The sequence below is a fragment of the Artemia sp. Qi Xiang Cuo genome, chromosome 10 (genome assembly GCF_049724085.1).
Source record: "Artemia sp. Qi Xiang Cuo chromosome 10, ASM4972408v1, whole genome shotgun sequence".
Taxonomy (NCBI): Eukaryota; Metazoa; Arthropoda; class Branchiopoda; order Anostraca; family Artemiidae; genus Artemia; species Artemia sp. Qi Xiang Cuo.
The window spans coordinates 18,839,606-18,858,862 of NC_142803.1; the positions used below are offsets into that span (position 1 = coordinate 18,839,606).

Below are 19,257 nucleotides of genomic sequence, written 5' to 3' on the forward strand. Positions count from 1 at the left end.
TATATTCGTATGTTTTTATTACGTAGATTAGGGAGTTTGCCCCCTAGTAAATACCTCACTCTTTACGCTAAAGTTCAAATTTTGTTCGAATCTCAAACCCCTGAATCACACAGGCCGGTTAATTAGAACAGATAGCTCTTTTGAAAGTACTAAAAAAAAAATTTAGCATAAAGGGTGAGGTATTGACTATGGGGCGAACCACTTCATATACGAAATAATTTCTGTTCGTTTTAAGTTTAAATGTTGATTCTTACTTTCTGTTGAAAAACTTATTTTTTTATTTAATTTCTAATCATTTTTTAAATAATGCTGGGAAATCTGGCACCGCCTTCATAGAAATGTCCCTTCCCCCAAGGATACATCTTCCAAGGAAAGATCCTTCCTTGTAAAACCCTCCTCCGAGCCCCCTTGCCCCCACCAGAAAAAAAACCCTCCTGAAATGTTAGAAGACTTCTCATTAACTAATACTATTACTCATTAACCCCCAAATACAATACTCATTAACCCCCAAACACATCCAATCAAAATTCTGAGATAGCCATTTTGTTCAGCGTACTTGATTTCCAGATAGAAAATATGTTTTTGAGAAGAACACTCCCCCACAACCCTCAGAGCAAGGGTTTTAAGTTATGTCCTGGGGGCATATAAGGTTTTTATAGAAGGTGTTGTCGTAGAAACTTCAAAACAGGCTCATTCGATTGGAAATTCCAAGGGCTAGTACCCTTTTTAATAGTTGAAAGTGATTGGAAGGCAACTAGCCCCCCCCCACACCCATCACTGGCCTAAACACATCCAATCCAAATTATGAGATAGCCATTTTGTTCAGCGTAGCTGATTTCCAGATAGAAAATATGTTTTTGTGGAGGACACTCTCGCAAAACCCTCGAGGCAAGGGTTTTAAGTTATACCCTGGGGTCATATAAGGTTATTATAGAGGGTGTTGTCATAGAAACCTCAAAACAAGCTCATTCGATTGGAAATTCAAAGGGATAGTACCCTTTTTAATATTCGAAAGTGATTGGAGGGCAACTAGCCCCCCCCCCACGCCCATCATTCGCCCAAACACATCCAATCAAAATTTTGACATAGCCATTTTGTTCAGCATTTTGTTCAGGGTAGTTGATTTCAAGATAGAAAATATGTTTTTGAGGAGGACATAATTCCCCACAACCCTCAGAGCAAGGGTTTTAAGTTATTCCCTGGGGGCATATAAGGTTTTTATAGAAGGTGTTGTTGTAGAAACTTCAAAACCGGCTCATTCTATTGGAAATTCAAAGAGCTAGTGCCCTTTTTATTAGTCCAAAGAAATTGGAGGGCAACTCGCCCCCCCCCCCCGCCCATCTTTTCCCCCAACACATCCAATCAAAATTGTGGGATGGCCATTTTGTTCAACGTAGTTAATTTCCAGATAGAAAATAGGTTTTTGAGGAGGAAAATCCCCCACAACCCTCAGGGCAAGGGTTTTAAGCTATGCCCTGGGGGCATATAAGGTTTTATAGAAGGCGTTGTCGTAGAAACTTCAAAACAGCTCTTTCGATTGGAAATTCCAAGGGCTAGTACCCTTTTTAATAGTCGAAAGTGATTGGAGGGCAACTAGCCCCCCCCACACCCATCATTGGCCCAACCACATTCAATCAAAATTTTGAGATACCCATTTTGTTCAGCGTAGTTGATTTCCATATAGAAAATATGTTTTTGAGGAGGACACTCCCCCACAACCCTCAGGACAAGGGTTTTAAGTTATGCCCTGTGGGCATATAAGGTTCTTATAGAAGGCGTTGTCGTAGAAACTTCAAAACAGGCTCATTCGATTGGAAATTCCAAGGGCTAGTACCCTTTTCAATAGTCGAAAGTGATTGGAGGGAAACTAGCCTCCCCACGCCCATCATTCGCCCAAACACATCCAATCAAAATTTTGAGATATCCATTTTGTTCAGTGTAGTTGATTTCCATATATAAGATATGTTTTTGAGGAGGACACTCCCCAACAACCCTCAGGACAAGTGTTTTAAGTTATGCCCTGGGGGCATATAAGGTTCTTATAGAAGGTGTTGTCGTAGAAACTTCAAAAAAGGCTCACTCGATTGTAAATTAAAGGGCTCGTGACATTTTAAATAGTCAAAAGTGATTGGATTGCAACTAGCCCCCCCCCCCACGCCAATCATTCCCCCAAACACATCCATTCAAAATTTTGACATAGCCATTTTGTTCAGCATAGTTGATTTCCAGATAGAAAATATATTTTTTAGGAGGATACTCCCCAACAACCCTTACTTTTTAAAACAGGCTCATTTGATTGGAAATTCCAAGGGCTAGTGCCCTTTTTAATAGTCAAAAGTGATTGGAGGGCAACTAGCCCCCCCACGCCCATCATTGGCCCAAACACATCAAATCAAAATTTTGAGATAGCTATTTTGTTAAGCGTAGTTGATTTCCAGATAGAAAATATGTTTTTGAGGAGGACACTCCCCCACAACCCTCAAGGCAAGGGTTTTAAGTTACGCCCTGGGGGCATATAAGGTTTTTATAGAAGGTTTTGTCGTAGAAACTTCAAAACAGGCTCATTCGATTGGAAATTCCAAGGGGTAGTACCCTTTTCAATAGTCGAAAGTGATTGGAGGGCAACTAGCCCCCCCACGCCAATCATTAGCCCAAATACATCCAATCAAAATTTTGAGATATCCATTTTATTCAGTGTAATTGGTTTCCAGATAGAAAATATGTTTTGAGGAGGACACTCCCCAACAACCCTCAGGACAAGTGTTTTAAGTTATTCCCTGGGGGCATATAAGGTTCTTTTAGAAGGTGTTGTCATAGAAACTTTAAAACAGGCTCACTCGAATGGAAATTAAAGGGCTAGTGCCCTGTTTAATAATCAAAAGTGATTGGAGGGCAACTAGCCCCCCCCCCCTCCGACAACGCCAATCATTCCCCCGAACACATCCAATCAAAATTGTGAGATAGCCATTTTGTTCAGCGTAGTTGATTTCCAGATAGAAAATATGTTTTTGAGGAGGACACTCCCCCACAACCCTCGGGGCAAGGCTTTTAAGTTATACCCTGGGGCATATAAGTTTTTTATTGAAGACGTTGTCGTAGAAACTTCAAAACAGGCTCATTCGATTGGAAATTCAAAGAGCTAGTGCCATTTTTAATAGTCGAAAGTGATTGGAGGGAACCTAGCCCCCCCCCCCTGCGCCCATCATTCCCCCAAACACATCCAATCAAAATTTTGAGATAGCCATTTTGTTCAGGGTCATACATCCAATCAAAATTTTGAGATATCCATTTTATTCAGTGTAGTTGGTTTCCAGATAGAAAATATGTTTTGAGGAGGACACTCCCCCACAACCCTCAGGACAAGTGTTTTAAGTTATGCCCTCGGGGCATATAAAGTTCTTATAGAAGGCGTTGTCGTAGAAACTTCACAACAGGCTCATTCAATTGTAAATTAAAAGGGATAGTGCGATTTTAAATTTTCAAAAGTATTTGGAGGACCACTAGCCCCCCCCCCCCACGCCCATCATTCCCCCAAATAAATCCATTCAAAATTGTGAGACAGCCATATTATTCAGCGTAGTTGATTTCAAGATAGAAAATATATTTTTGAGGAGGACACAATTCCCCACAACCCTCAGGGCAAGGGTTTTAAGTTATGCCCTGGGGGCATATAAGGTTTTTATAGAAGGCGTTGTTGTATAAACTTCAAGACAGGCTCATTCGATTGGAAATTCATAGGGCTAGTGCCCTTTTTATTAGTCCAAAGTGATTGGAGGGCAACTAGCCCCCCTCCCCCCCCCCACGCCCATCTTTTCCCCAAACACATCAAATCAAAATTGTGAGATGGCCATTTTGTTCAACGTAGTTAATTTCCAGACAGAAAATAGGTTTTTGAGGAGGAAAATTCCCCACAACCCTCAGGGCAAGGGTTTTAAGTTATGCCCTGGGGGCATATAAGGCTTTTATAGAAGGCGTTGTCGTAGAAAATCTTCAGAACAGGCTCATTGGATTGGAAATTCAAAGGGCTAGTACCTTTTTTAATAGTCGAAAGTGATTAGAGGGCAACTAGCCCCCCTCCCACGCCCATCAGTCCCCCAAACCCAGCCAATCAAAATTTTGAGATAAGCATTTTGTCAGCGTAGCTGATTTCCAGATAGAAAGTATCTTTTTGAGGTGGACACTTCCCTACAACCCTCAGGACAAGGGTTTTAAGTTATGCCCTGGGGGCATATAAGGTTTTTTTTATAGAAGGCGTTATCGTAGAAACTTCAAAACAGGCTCATTCGATTGGAAATTCAAAGAGCTAGTGCCCTTTTTAAAAGTCTAAAGGGATTGGAGGGCAACTATCCCCCCCCCCACGCCCATCCTTCCCCCAAACACATCCAATCAAAATTTTGAGATTGCCATTTTGTTCAGCGTAGGTGATTTGCAAATAGAAAATATGTGTCTTAGGAGGACACTCCCCATCAACCCTCAGGGCAAGGGTTTTAAGTTATGCCCTGGGGGCATATAAGGATTTATAAGAAGGTGTTGTCTTAGAAACTTCAAAACAGGCTCATTCGATTGGAAATTCGAAGGGCTAGTTCCCTTCTCAATGGTAGAAAGTGATTGGAGGGGAACAAGCCCCTCCCCAACGCCCATCATTCCCCCAAACACATCCAATCAAAATTTTGACATAGCCATTTTGGTCAGCATAGTTGATTTCTAGATAGAAAATATGTTTTTTAGGAGGACACTCCATAACAACCCTCAGGGCAAGGGTTCTAAGTTATGTCTTGGGGTATATAAGGTTTTTATAGAAGGCGTTGTCATAGAAACCTTAAAAGGGGCTCATTTGACTGGAAATTCAAAGGGCTAGTGCCCTTTTTGATAGTAGAAACTCATTGGAGGGTAACTAGTCCCCCCCCACATCCATTATTCTCCCAAACTCATTCAATCAAAATTTGGGATAGCCATTTTGTTTAGCGTAGGCTAGTTGATATCCAGATATAAAATATGTTTTTTAGGAGGACACTCCCCCACAACTCTCAGGGCAAGGGTTTTAAGTTATTCCCTGGGTGCATATAAGGATTTATAAGAAGGCGTTGTCGTAGAAACTTCAAAACAGGCTCATTCGATTGGAAATTCGAAGGGCCAGTTCCCTTCTCAATAGTAGAAAGTGATTAAAGGGGAACTAGCCCCTCCCCAACGCCCATCATTCCCCCAAACACATCCAATCAAAATTTAGACATAGCCATTTTGTTCAGCATAGTTGATTTCCAGATAGAAAATATGTTTTTTAGGAGGACACTCCATAACAACCCTCAAGGCAAGGGTTTTAAGTTATGTCCTGGGGTATATAAGGTTTTTATTGAAGGCGTTGTCATAGAAACTTTAAAAGGGACTCATTTGACTGGAAATTCAAAGGGCTAGTGCCCTTTTTGATAGTAGAAACTCATTGGAGGGTAACTAGTCCCCCCCCAAGTCCATTATTCACCCAAACTCATCCAATCAAAATTTGGGATAGCCATTTTGTTTAGCGTAGGCTAGCTGATATCCAGATATAAAATATGTTTTTTAGGAGGACACTCCCCCACAACTCTCAGGGCAAGGGTTTTAAGTTATTCCCTGGGTGCATATAAGTATTTATAAGAAGGCGTTGTCGTAGAAACTTCAAAACAGGCTCATTCGATTGGAAATTCGAAGGGCCAGTTCCCTTCTCAATAGTAGAAAGTGATTAAAGGGGAACTAGCCCCTCCCCAACGCCCATCATTCCCCCAAACACATCCAATCAAAATTTAGACATAGCCATTTTGTTCAGCATAGTTGATTTCCAGATAGAAAATATGTTTTTTAGGAGGACACTCCATAACAACCCTCAAGGCAAGGGTTTTAAGTTATGTCCTGGGGTATATAAGGTTTTTATTGAAGGCGTTGTCATAGAAACTTTAAAAGGGACTCATTTGACTGGAAATTCAAAGGGCTAGTGCCCTTTTTGATAGTAGAAACTCATTGGAGGGTAACTAGCCCCCCCCCAAGTCCATTATTCACCCAAACTCATCCAATCAAAATTTGGGATAGCCATTTTGTTTAGCGTAGGCTAGCTGATATCCAGATAGAAAATATGTTTTTTAGGAGGACACTCCCCCACAACTCTCAGGGCAAGGGTTTTAAGTTATGCCCTGGGTGCATATATGGTTTTTAGAGAAGGTGTTGTCGTATAAACTTCAAAACAGGCTCATTCGATTGGAAATTCAAAGGCTAGTGCCCTTTTTAAAAGTCAAAAGTGATTAGTAATATTTTTTGTTGTTGTTGTTATTTTCTTGTTCACTTTTTCTTGTTATTTTTGTTGTTTTGCACTTTTTCTTATTTTCTTATTATTTTTGTTGTTCACTTTTTATCGAAGGAGCTGTCGTGGGAACTGCGAAAGAGGCTCATTCGATTTAAAATAGAAAAGTTTGATGCCCTTTTTAATAGTCGAAAGTCATCCACTTCCACTCCCACCCTCCCATTGGCCCATTATATTTAAAAACTAAATGTTTAATTATATTTAAAACTAAATCAGCATCGATAAATAAGTGAAATCCAAAACGAACAGAAATTAAAATAAATAACCGAGTCAAACTCAAAACGAGCAGAAATTAACATAAATTGGGCGCAAAACCCCTATGCCTTCCTATAGCCAGAAGAAAATTTGAACTTTACTGAAAAATATATAAATGTTTTTACTTTTATAACTTTAATAAATCAAATAATTTAACATTTTGATTACTAAATAACAGTATGTATATTAAACTGACAATGCACATTTTTTGTATTTTTTTTAGTAAAGTCCAAATTTTGTTCTGGCCTTGGGAAGGCATAGGAATTTTGCGCCCAACTTATGTTAATTTCTGCTCGTTTTAAGTTTGACTCGGATAATTATTGTAATTTCTGTTCACTTTTGATTTCATTTATTTATCGATGCTGATTTGTGGTAGTTTCGAGCTTGGTAGATTATTTGATTTTATTTTTGCTCATTTTTTGTTTAATGGAGTTCTTTACTTTTCTTTGAAAAACTTTTTTTGTGGAAATTTTTTTTTTTAATTAATATATGTAAACAGTGGACAAAGTCCATAACTTGCAGCTTTTCCCCCGGGAATTTTGTGGTGTTAAGCCATCCTCAAAGATATATTTATTAGATTTTCGACTATGCTGAACAAAATGGCTATCTCAAAATTTTAATTGGGTGACTTCGGGAAAAATGAGCGTGGAAGGGGGCCAAGTTGCCGTCCAATTTTTTGGTCACTTAAAAAGGGCGCTAGAACTTTTAATTTCCGTTCAAATGAGACCTTCCATGATATTATAGGACTGGTGGATCGAAACTATCACCCATGGGAAAAAAAACACACGTCCGTGTTCTTTCTTCTGGCAAAAAATATAAAATTTTTGGGGTTATTCCCCCCTTTTTTCCAAAATAGGGCAAATTTTCTTAGGCGCGTAACTTTTGAGGGGTAAGACTAAACGTAATGGAACTTGTATATTTAAAATCAGCATTAAAATCTAATTCTATTGATGCATCCACTGGTATCAAAATTGCGGTGTTTAGAGTTTCTGTTACTATTGAGCCGGGTCGCTCCTTACGTGTTAACGAACTGTTTGATTGCCAACAATTAGCTGCTGTAGATGACAGTTGTATAGCGAAAACAAGCTTTTGTGTGGGCAATTGTTGTACTAAACTTTTAATATACGTGATTTATTGAAATATTATTTAGGAGTTTTTTTTAAATTCATTGGTTTGTGGGTTCGTTGATTTATATTAAGAAATAGCATTGATATCAGCGGGCCACATCACATCACATCGAAACAAAAATCATAGGTGGCCCAATAGTGCTGTCTAAGTTAAGATCAGGATAATTCAAAGTATTGCCGCAAATTGTATAACATTATATTGTGATATATTCCCCACACTTAAATAACGACCGTATTTCAAATTTGAGAGTATTCGAAAAAAAAAAGTTGGAATTATTAACTTATCCATTTGGCATCGCTTGACAAAGAATATCCAGAAAATCTGAACATTAAATTAATTAAAATTGCCAGGGATGCTAATTGGAAGGAAAAATTGACTCCTAGAGTTTGAAAGATCCCTTCCCCTTTGTATCTTTGTTTGAAGAAACGAATTCTATAAATATTACACAAAACTTTTTCGTGTGTAATTCAGGGTATGGGGGGGGGGTGCACATTTCCGGAGGGGGTTCACACTGAATATCGTTTTTATATCTATAATTCCCTTGACAAGCAGAGCTCGGTCTCCTAGTGCTACTTGATAAAACTGATAACAATAGAAAAAGAGGTTTGGTTGGTATCGCTTGTACGTGCATACAAAATTTCTAAATTGTGAGAAAAACATGCATATTTTGTTTAAATTCACTTGTATTGTATTCTCATCAGACATTTCATACAGCATGCTGATGCAGAGATAAATGTACCAAAAGTAGCGCTGGGGTTGTGTGAAATGCGACAAATTTCTGGTATAGTCCTTATCACATTATGTCAATTCTTTCTTTAGAGCTGGTTCAAAGAAATATTTAGAAAAACAAAAATAGCAAGAAGTCAGCATGGTATTATACATTGAGGCTGTTGTACATTTATGAGTTAGTATGTGAATCCAGCACGAAATGAACAGGACGTTATCATTGCTTATTAGGCATTTCAGTGACAAATAAGAGAATCGGAGTTTCAATTAAATACTGGAAATAAAGTTAGTACAATGAAACGATTCCTGGAGCGAATCCCCCTTTACGAAATTCCATGACCAAACTACAACTGATTTGACCTATCTAGTTATAGTGCGAATATTATTATAAAAAGCCCTTCGTCTTATTTTATTTTTCAATGATTTCTTTTTCATTCAGGAAAATGTATTCACTGTATATCTACTTTCTTATTCTTCAATAATTCCATTTCTGTCCTATTTGCAGATTTAGAGGGTGTATTCATTTCCACTTTTGAAAGTTTTAAAACGAAACTATCTAATCTTGAACTGGTAGATTTTAGGAAGCAAAAGCACCTTAAATATAAGGGAAAAAATTGACCTGAGCAAATGTAGCGAGAAAGTGAGCATAAAAAATTTTCAATTTATCCATTAACTAGGCGAACATTTTACTTGATGATAAGGTTTCAAAGGCAGTATTTTTGGAACAAAGAGCCAATTTGACACTTAAAACGAGCAATAGTTTTAAAGCTACTTAACAAATTATAGTTTTTGCTAATTACTGGGGGTAACTGCCCACTCTCGCCCCCTCCTCAAGAACGCCTCTGCTTGCAAAAGATTGTCATTGAAGCAATGGCAAACCTTGGAAGGTGGAGGTTAGTGTTTGTAAATGCTAAATCTTGCCCAACTACCACTATTTGCATGATATGGAGTTAAGCCAAGGGAGCTTTACAATTTGGTTCATTTTTCATCATGGTCACACCTACTTAGTCTGCTTACTGACGAAGAGCCAACGAAATTCTAGTTTTTCTGGTGTAATAATTGTGTCTGTAATTATCAACAAAGTCTTTTACTGCTGGAGGATAGAGCTCTGATTTTCTGAATAATGCTTCTTCTGAGTTTTATTTTGTTTCCATCAACCGATAAACTTAATTCTTACGGTCTCGAATGCCTAATTGAAGCTTGCGAATCATTTTAGTAGTATGGTCAAGATCGTGTTCAGGATTTTTGTTTCGGGGGGGGGGGGAACAAAACTTAAAGACACATCATAGATTTGTTTATTTTCATTTTAGTTACATTTTTACGAGTCGGACAAACATTTCGGGGGGGGAGGGGGTACAAACCCCCTAATCCCCCTTGGATACGGTCTCGAGAATGGTAAGTGATAAACATAAGTAGGGGAGAGGGTGGATAATTTACTAAGTCTGGTAATAATTCATGAAGGGTTATTGGAATATCTATTGCATGATAATCATTTTAAATTTAAGTTTCCTGACCTAATTAAACCACAGCCATTTTGAAAAAAAGTCCTCGGGTATTTAAAATAGAAGGCCGGGTTGTGGCATAAAGTCCCTTTTTTATTACTGTTAGATTTGTACACTTTAGGGTGCTCACAATCATACCAAAATTGAAATTGTTTTATTTACCAGCATTGTTTTTATTATCTATGAGAATAAAGTAGTGCAAGTAGTGCTCTATTGTGCGTATAGTGATCTATGTAGTATACTTTGAGTATAGTGATCTTCTTGATTATTAAATAAAAAAACAAGTTTTTTTTAACTGAAAGTAAGGAACGACGTTAAAACTTAAAACGAACAGAAATCATTCCGTATGTAAAAGGGACTTTGCCCTCCTCAACGCCTCACTCTTTACGCTAAAGTTTTTTATTGTTAAAAAAAAGAGTTGTGAGAAAGTCAAACTTTAGCGTAAAGAGCGAGGCGTTGAGGAGGGGACAGCCCCTTTCAGATACGGAATAATTTCTGTTCGTTTTAAGTTTTAACGTCATTCCTTACTTTCAGTTAAAAAAACTTCGTTTTTTATTTAATTTTTGAACGTTTTTGAATTAATGCAGGTTTTGATTTTGGCTCACTGTACATGAATAATTAAAACAAAATTTGAATATTAATTTTAATTTTATTGGGTTAAATGGCTTTCTCGAAGCTTGTTTAATTTTATTTACGAACTTTTTATTAGTAATAAATATACGTAACTTACGAATTAACTTATGTAACCAACTTCTATATTCATATATTTTTAATACGTATATTAGAGGGTTCGCCCCCTAGTCAATAATTGCTCTTTAAGCTGAAGTTCGAATTTTGTTCCAATTCTTTAAAAATGACCCCTTAATCACAAATGCCGTTAATTAGAATAAATAGCTCTTATGAAAGTACAAAAAAAAATCTTTGGCTTAAACAGCGAGGTATTGACTAGGGGGTGAACCCAATAATATACGTAATGTTTTCTGTCGTTTTAAGTTTTGATGTTGCTCCTTACTTTCAGTTGAAAAACTTGTTTTTTGTATAATTTCTGATTTGTTTTTTAATAATGCTGGGAAATGCGGCGCCCCCTTCATAGCAATGTCCCTTTCCCATGAAAACTTCCTTCATGGAAAGATCCTCCCGCATAACCCCCCGCCCCCCCCCCACTACCAGAAAAAATCCTCCTGAAAACGTCTGTATACTTCCCAAAAACCAATCAATACTATATGTTAACATTGGGGAAAGTTCATAGCTTTCAGCCCTCCCCCCGGGGACTTCGGGGATTAAGTCATCCTAAAAGACATAGTTATCATATTTTCGACCATGATGAACAAAATGGCTATCTCAAAATTTTGATCGGGCGACTTTGGGAAAAAATTAGCGTGGGAGGGGGCCTAGTTGCCCTCCATTTTTTTTGTCACTTAAAAAGGGCTCTAGAACTTTTAATTTCTGTTCCAATGAGCCATCCCACGATATTTTAGGACCACGTGGTCGATACGATCACCCCTGGGAAAAAAAACAACAAAAAAACAAAAACACAAATAAACACCCATCCGTGATCTTTCTTCTGGCAAAAAATGCAAAATTCCACATTTTTGTAGATAGGAGCTTGAAACCTCTGCAGTCGGGTTCTCTGATACGCTGAATTTGATGGTGTGATTTTCATTAAGGTTCTATAGCTTTTAGGACTAAACTTGATGAAACTTATATATTTGAAATCAGCATTAAATTATGATTCTTTTGATATATCTATTGGTATCAAAATTCCGTTTTCAAGAGTTTCGGTTACCATTGAGCCGGGTCACTCCTTACTTACAGTTCGTTACCACGAACTGTTTGATAAGATTAGTTCATTCGTTGAGTTGATAGTCTGCAAGGGATTGCCGACTTTCAAAAATTATGTACACAAGGTGGCGCGTGCCAACCGCAGCACAGCCACCCCCAATCACGCCACACCGTGCCACCGTGGCACGCCATACCCTGCCAGGTGGGGCGGAGCAGTGCCAAAGGTGGCAAAGTTGTGTGGCACACCTAGTGCTTCAAGATTTACATCAGGTGGCGGAAAGTGGGTGAGCCCTGGATCACCAATGTACTCATAGGTTTGATTATTCTCTGTCACAAATCTTTGCAACTTTTCTTTAAAATTATTTGATTCACAATCATGTTGGTTAACTTCATTAATATGACAGGACCTGGTTCAAAGAGTATGGGAAACTAATAATAGTGGAATATCAAGTTCGTGTCTGAGAAAAAACAACTGGGACCATCTGGCATTACCTGGAAGAATAAGAGAGTCAGATGTAAAAGGAATATAAATATTTTAGTTGTATTTTTAATTACGGTTATTTTAGCTGTACATGGGGCTCAAAACAAAAGCTCCACCTTTGTCAAAAGGGCTTAGTATGTATATTTATGCACATTTCTGAGCTTATCTGTGCTAACGGTTTTGTCATAACCTTTAAACTATCAAGAGACAATGCTTTAGCGTTGCCTGTATTAAAGAGTCATAAGCTTCCAATGTGTTTTTATTTTGATTTTTTCAAGACGTCTTGATATGGAAGGGATGGTCCATATACTTCGGAGGGACACATTTGATAAGAAATTAAAACTTCGATTGCCCTTTTTTTAAGAATCAAAATTGATTGGTTGATAACCAGCCCCTGCCCTTTCCCTTTTTTTTGTTACCCTGCCCCTCCGTCACATCAAAACCATCTGATGGAAGTTTCGAGACAGCAATTTGTTCTTAATGGTCGGGAGGTCCAATAAGTATGCCTCTGGAGTTGGCATTACCCCAGCCCTACAGCTCCTGGGGCAGGGGTCATAAATAATACAAATTACTAACTGTTTTCACTCAAGTTTCATAATCGTAAAGGGGTAGCCTGTTTGATATTGGATGTGTAATATTAATTTAATGTGATTTTTAAGAAATATTTTTGGAAGATTTTTCAGGCTGATCTTTTTGCGAAATTTGGTGAAAGCCCGAAATTTTCGGAAGCATTGAATTAATCAGACATATGATCCAGAATTCAGACAGTGCCGGCACCTTGTCATTTAAAGAACAACTTCTGTTCAAACTTAACTTAATGCCATCGTTTGACAGCAATAACAGGGCATTGTTCGTAGGTCAAAGTCTTATCTTGTCCATTTGACCCTAGTAAAATCCCTAAGAAAGTAGGAAACTACTTTCTGTTGGCTAAACATAAATTAATTGCACAAAATAAACAACTTAAAAAAGAGGCTTCACTAACTTTGCAAATTGATAAGATGTATGCTATTTATCCTTGAAGTGGAAATAGAACGCTCTGGAATTATTATAATATTTTTTTTTCTGTTTATCTGTTTCACTAAAGATAATGTACTAAAGAGAACTGTATACTCATTTCAACGAAGAGTTACACAACTTTAATTATAGAACAGTTTAGCATTTCTATGCTTGAATGAATGACATTTTTTTATGGACACACGAGGACAAAAGCTAAACAAAAAAGAAAATAATTACTGGATAGAATATAAAATATTTGATAATTAATAATTGTTGTTTTTTTCCATTCAAAACGGCTGAAAATTCTCCAAAGGAGTTTAAAAATAATATTACGGGGATTTTTTTCCTGCTGTAACTTTAGAAAAGACACATTGTATTTCCCATTTTGTGTTAGAAGAGCGGGCACTGTTGTTCTAAACGGACTCTTTTATATAGGGCTAGTTTGGTTAATGCTAATGAAATAAAATAAAATAGGATGAATATATAATAGTTTAGAAACAAATTTGGGCTATATATTTGCACATTATGGGGGTGGAGGTGGTGGGCAAAGCATACCATATATTAAATACGCAACCTAACCTAACCTAGGTATCTTTCCTCCCCCTAAACCCCCCAAAAAACACAATTTAAATGCACTTGTTGCCTTTATTTGCATCCCAGGAGGCAGAGTAAACTTGTTTTCATAACGCGTCTCGATCAGTTTCGTGACTGGTTTGCATTGCCGTATATAAAAGAGTCCGTTTAGTACAACAGTACCGAAGAGCGACAGTGAAATGCTGTTTTTTTTTCTTTTTTTGCAACATTAGAACCTTCACAACTCGAATTTAATAAACCAAGAAGGAAACCATAGAGATGCCCTGGTACATTATAATATACATCAGGATGTGATATACACCATATACACAAGGATGCCCTGGTGTATATGGATGTCCTGGTGTATTATAACATCCAAAAAGACATGCTAACTTTAAATTAGAGAAGTTGACAAATCTACATATAAGTGACTATAGTAGAGATGGGGGTACCAGTCCGGACAGTACACCATATATGGGCATAGAGTCATTAGGGAGAACACGTGGTTAATGGGGTCAATGACCTAAATGTCAAGGTCAATGTTGTTGTTGTTCTAAGTGCACGCTCTCAGCGAAGGTCAATGTCGATGTATTTGTTGTTGTTGTTGTAAGTGAACACTGTCAGCAAATGTCAAGATTAAGTTCGTTGTTGTCGTAAGTGCACGCTCTCAGTGAATGTTAAGATTCACAAATATTATTTGTTGTTGTTGCTCAAGGTGAATGTCATGGTGTCCAGAAATAGTATTTGTTGTTGTTGCTCTCACAAAATGTTATGAGTGTCCTGGAAACAGTTAGATCACTTGTTTCCTTCTCAGCCAATAAGAGGGCTTTGTTTACATAACAATTTGACATTGAGATTTCTTATATAACGGGCATGCAATGTGATTCAATTATCAGAAAGTATTTTGACAAAGTGTAAAAAGTAGAATGGATAGAACAATTAACATAATTGATGAGCTTGAGGCCTTTGCAGCCGCAATTAGCAATGTAAGTGCATTTTTATTTTAAAACGAATTTTCCTTGAACGTCCTCCAGTATATTCAGCTAAAACGTAAATATATTCCATTACCCCAAACCCCTCCCCCCCCCAAACCATACAAACATCATTATAATCAATGGAAAACATAAAATATATTCTTTTTACCCTAACCCCCCCCCACCATTGTTTTACAACCAAAATTCTCGCAAAAAGAAAAAATAATACTTTCGTTAAATTTTGGCTTTTCTCAATTGTAATCTTTTATCTAACTGAGACATCCACCGTTCTGTTGTTATTATCCTGCTCTGATTTGACACAAGAATCCAATGTGAGGCTTATAATTAGCTGTCACCCTCTTTCAGTGTGTTCACGCTATCGGTCTAGTCAAAGGGTTTTGTTTTGGCAGAATAGAATAGTGGCGCGCCACTTAACCTGATGTAAGTTAACCTAGAAATGTTAGGTAACTTAACCTAATCTAACCTGACCTTGGTGGTGAGGGTTCTACCCGTGTGTGCTCTGTGTGTGTGTGTCGTCTCTGTGCGGGTGTCGTCTCTTTGTGTGTTTTGTAACTGTGTGTGTGTGTGTGTGTGTGTGTGTGTGTGTTGTCTCCGTGTGTTTGTCATCTGTGTGTGTGTGTGTGTGTGTGTCGTCTCTATGTGTCTCGTCTCTGGGTGTTTTTTCGTCTCTGTGTGTGTGTTTGTGTGTGTGTCGTCTCTATTTGTAAGTCGTCACTGTGTTTAAGTGGTCTGTGTGTGGTTGTCGTGGCTGTATGGGTTTCGTATCTGTGTGTGTGGGTGTTCTATCTTACTAAGTTTCTTTATGTGTGTCATTACTAAAAAAAAAAACTACTTTATTAAAAAAAATAAATTAAATTTATAAGCATACCGAACTTATTTTACCAGATATGACACGTCTTGTCTCTCTGTGTGTGTTGACTCTGTGTGTGTGTATAGTTTCTGTACATGTGTCGTTTCTATTTGGGATTTCTGTGTGTTTGTACTGTATGTGTGTGATTAGTATCTTTGTGTGTGTCGTCTCTGTGTGTTTGTCCTCTCTCTGGGTGAGTGGACTCTGTGTGTGTGTCGTCTCTGTGCATGTGTCGTCTCTGTGGGTGTTTCGTATCTGTGTGTGTGTGTTGTCTATGTGTGTGTGTCGTCTCTGTGTGCGTGTCGTCTCTCTATGTGTTTTCGTCTCTCTCTGTGTCCGTGTCGTCTCGGTATGTGATGTGGCTCTGTATTGTTTCTGTGCATGTGTGTGTGTGTGTCATGACTGTTGTCGTGTCGTCTGTGTGTGTGTGTCGTCTCTATGTGAATTTCGTCTATTAGTGTTTTCCGTCTCTGTGTGTGTGTCGTCTCTGGTTTTTGGTTTTTGACGTATCTGTGGGGATGTTGTCTCTGTGTGTGTGTGTTGTCTCTATTTGTTTATCGTCCCTATATGTGTGTATACTCTGTGTGTGTGTGTGACGTCTCTTTGTGTGTGTCATCTCTACGTATATTTTTAATATCTGTGTGTGTTTGTGTCTCGTCTATGTCGGTGTGTTGGCTCTGTGTGTGTGTGTATCTTCTCTGTGACTGTGTCGTTACTGTGTGTCATTTCTGTGTGTTTGTCCTCTCTGTGTGTGATTCGTCTCTTTGTGTACGTCGTCTCTGTGTGTGGGTACTCTGTTTGTGTGAGCGGACTCTGTGTGTGTGTGTCGTCTCTGTGTGTGTGTCGTATCTGTGTGTGTGTCATCTCTATGTGTGTGTTGTCTCTATGTGTGTGTCGTCTCTGTGTGTGTGTGTCGTTTCTGTGTGTTTGTCCACTCTGTGCGTGTTTCGTCTCTTTGTGTGTTTAATCTGTTTGTGTTTGTTGTCTATGTGTGTTTTTCGTCTGTGTTTGTGTGTCGTCTCTCTGTGTTTTTAGTATCTGTTTGTTTGTCGTCTCTGTGTGTGTGTCGTCTCTATGTGTAAGTCGTCACTTTGAGTGTGTCGTCTATCTGTGTGATTAATCTCTCTATCTATGACGTTTCTTTGTGTGTGTTGTCTCTGTGTATGTATCTCCACCATGTGTAAGTGGTCTCTGTGTGTGTGTGTTTTGTGTCTGTCTGTGTATTAGTTCTTTGTGGCGGTTGTCTCTGTGTGTGTGTGTGTTGTCTCTTAGGGTGTTGAGTATCTCTGCGTGTTTCTGCTCTGTGTGTGTGTTTAGTGCCTTTGTGTCGATTATGTGTGCGTGTGGTATGGGTGTCTACTTAATTTCTTTTTGTCTTTAGTCTCTGTGTGTTTATCCTTTCTGTGTGTGAGTGGTCTCTGTGTGTGTGTCGTCTCTGTGAATGTGTCTTCTTTGTGTATGTTCCGTATATGTATGTGTTGTCTATGTGTGAGTGTCGTCTCTGTTTGAGTGTCGTCTCTACGTGTTGTCATCTCTGTGTGTGTCGTCTCTGTGTCTGTGTTGTCTCTATGTGTATGTCGTCTCTGTGTGTATGTGTGTGTATTTCGTCTCTGTTTGATTTTAGTCTGTGTGTGTGTGTAGTCTCTCTGTGTAAGTCGTCACTGTGTGTGTGTCGTCTCTGTGTGTGTGTGTTTGTGTCGTCTCTGTGTGGATGGTGTCTGTGTGTGTGTGTGTGTTGTCTCTTTTTGTGTGTAGCTACTCTGTTTGTGTATTTTCTGTGTGTGTGTGTGACGTCTCTGTTTGTGTGTCTTATCTCTCTGTATTTGTCTGATCTGTGTGTGTGTGTCTTGACTATCTGTGTGTATTGTCTCTGTGTTTGTCTATAGTCTCTTTGATCTTGTCATCTCTATGTGTCGTTTCTGTGTGTTTGTCCTCTCTGTGTGTGATTCGTCTCTGTGTGTTTGTCCCCTGTGTGTGTGAGTGGACTCTGTGTGTGTTGTCTCTGTGGGATGTTTCGTATCTGTGTGTCTGTCATCTCTGTGCCTGTGTTGTCTCTATGTGTGTTTCGTATCTATGTGTCTGTGTCGCTTCTGTGTGTTTGTCCTCTCTGTGCGTGTGTCGTCGCTGTGTGTGTGTAGTATTTGTGTGTGTGTGTGTTGTGTCTGTGTGTTTGTCGTCTCTGTGTGCGTGTCGTCTCTCTCTGTGTGTCGTCTCTGTGTGTTTGTTGTCTCTGTGTTTGTGTTGTCTCTATGTGTAAGTCCTCACTTTGAGTGTGTCGTATCTGTGTGTGTGTCGTCTCTATGTGTGTCTTATCTGCGTGTGTGCCGTCTATGTGTGTGTGTGGTCTCTCTGTGTAAGTCGTAACTTTGAGTGTGTCGTCTCTGTGTGGATGTTGTCTCTCTGTGTGTGTGTTGTCTCTATGTGTGTGTCGTCTCTATGTGTGTTTCGTATCTGTGTGTGTGTGACGTCTCTTTGTGTGTGTCGTCTCTTTGTGTGTTTTGTGATTTCTGTGTGCGTGTGTCGTGTCTGTGTGTGTGTTGAATATGAGTGTGTGTATCGTCTCTGTGCATGTGTCGTCTCTATGTGTCGTTTCTGTTTGTTTTTCCTCTCTGTGTGTAATTCGTCTCTTTTTTTATGTCGTCTCTGTGTGTTTGTCGTCTCTGTGTGTGTGTCGTCTCTATGTATAATTCGTCTCTTTTTGTGTGTCGTCTCTGTGTGTGTGTCGTCTCTCTGTGTGTGTCGTCTCTGTGTGTTTGTCGTCTTTGTGTGTGTGTCGTCTCTATGTGTAATTCGTCACTTTGAGTGTGTCGTTTCTGTGTGTGTGTTTGTTGTCTCTGTGTGGATTTTGTCTCTCTGTGTGTGTGTGCTGTCTCTATGTGTGTGGGGTCTCTCTGTGTGTGTCGTCTCTGTGTGTGTGTGTGACGTCTATGTGTGTGTGTCGTCTTTATGTGTGTTTGTCATGTGTGTGTGTGTGTCTCTTATCTGTCTGTGTGTGGACTCTCTGTGTGTGTGTAGTCTCTGAGTATGTGTCGTTTCTCTTTGTCGTTTCTGTGTGTTTTTCCTCTCTGTGTGTGATTCGTCTCTTTGTGTCTGTCTTCTCTGTGTGTTTTTTAAATTTTTGAGTCACCTGCCGGAGACTCTGGGTGGGTGGGTGCCCCCAAATATTGTCCCAAATTCCTCTCTCAATTTAGCACTTGTTCAAGGATGCCCAGCGTCTCCAATAACTTTCCCAATAGTATCTATTCACTGTCTCAGCTCAGTTTAGAAAATCTGAGCCAATTTCCACTTTTTCAAATTTAGGGTCACTTGCCTGAGCCTCTGAACAGGTGAGGTGGGCACCTCTAAAAATTTGTCCCAATTTCCACTCTTGCCTTAGAACTTATTCACGGATACCTAAAACCGTCAACGGTTAGACTGTTGCCCCTAGCGGTAACCATGCCATGCTCTACACACATATCAACAATATATTTTTTGTTTTTTGTTTTCTGTTTTCACAATGGGGTCCCAATCGAGCTCATGTCCATCGCTTAGCATTCAGGTCTTGACAAATAAAGCCCATATAGTCGGACCCCAACGCTCCACTCTGAGCACTGACTAAGACCCCAATTCTGAGCTAGTGAATTTCAACCATTCAGGCTGGT

General features: G+C 38.9%; 1 protein-coding gene across 1 annotated transcript in view; it reads left to right on the top strand.

The window, feature by feature from the left end:
* Positions 1 to 19,257, top strand: part of LOC148947542 (uncharacterized) — a 68,773-nt gene that overhangs the window by 26,363 nt on the left and 23,153 nt on the right. The window lies entirely within an intron of this gene.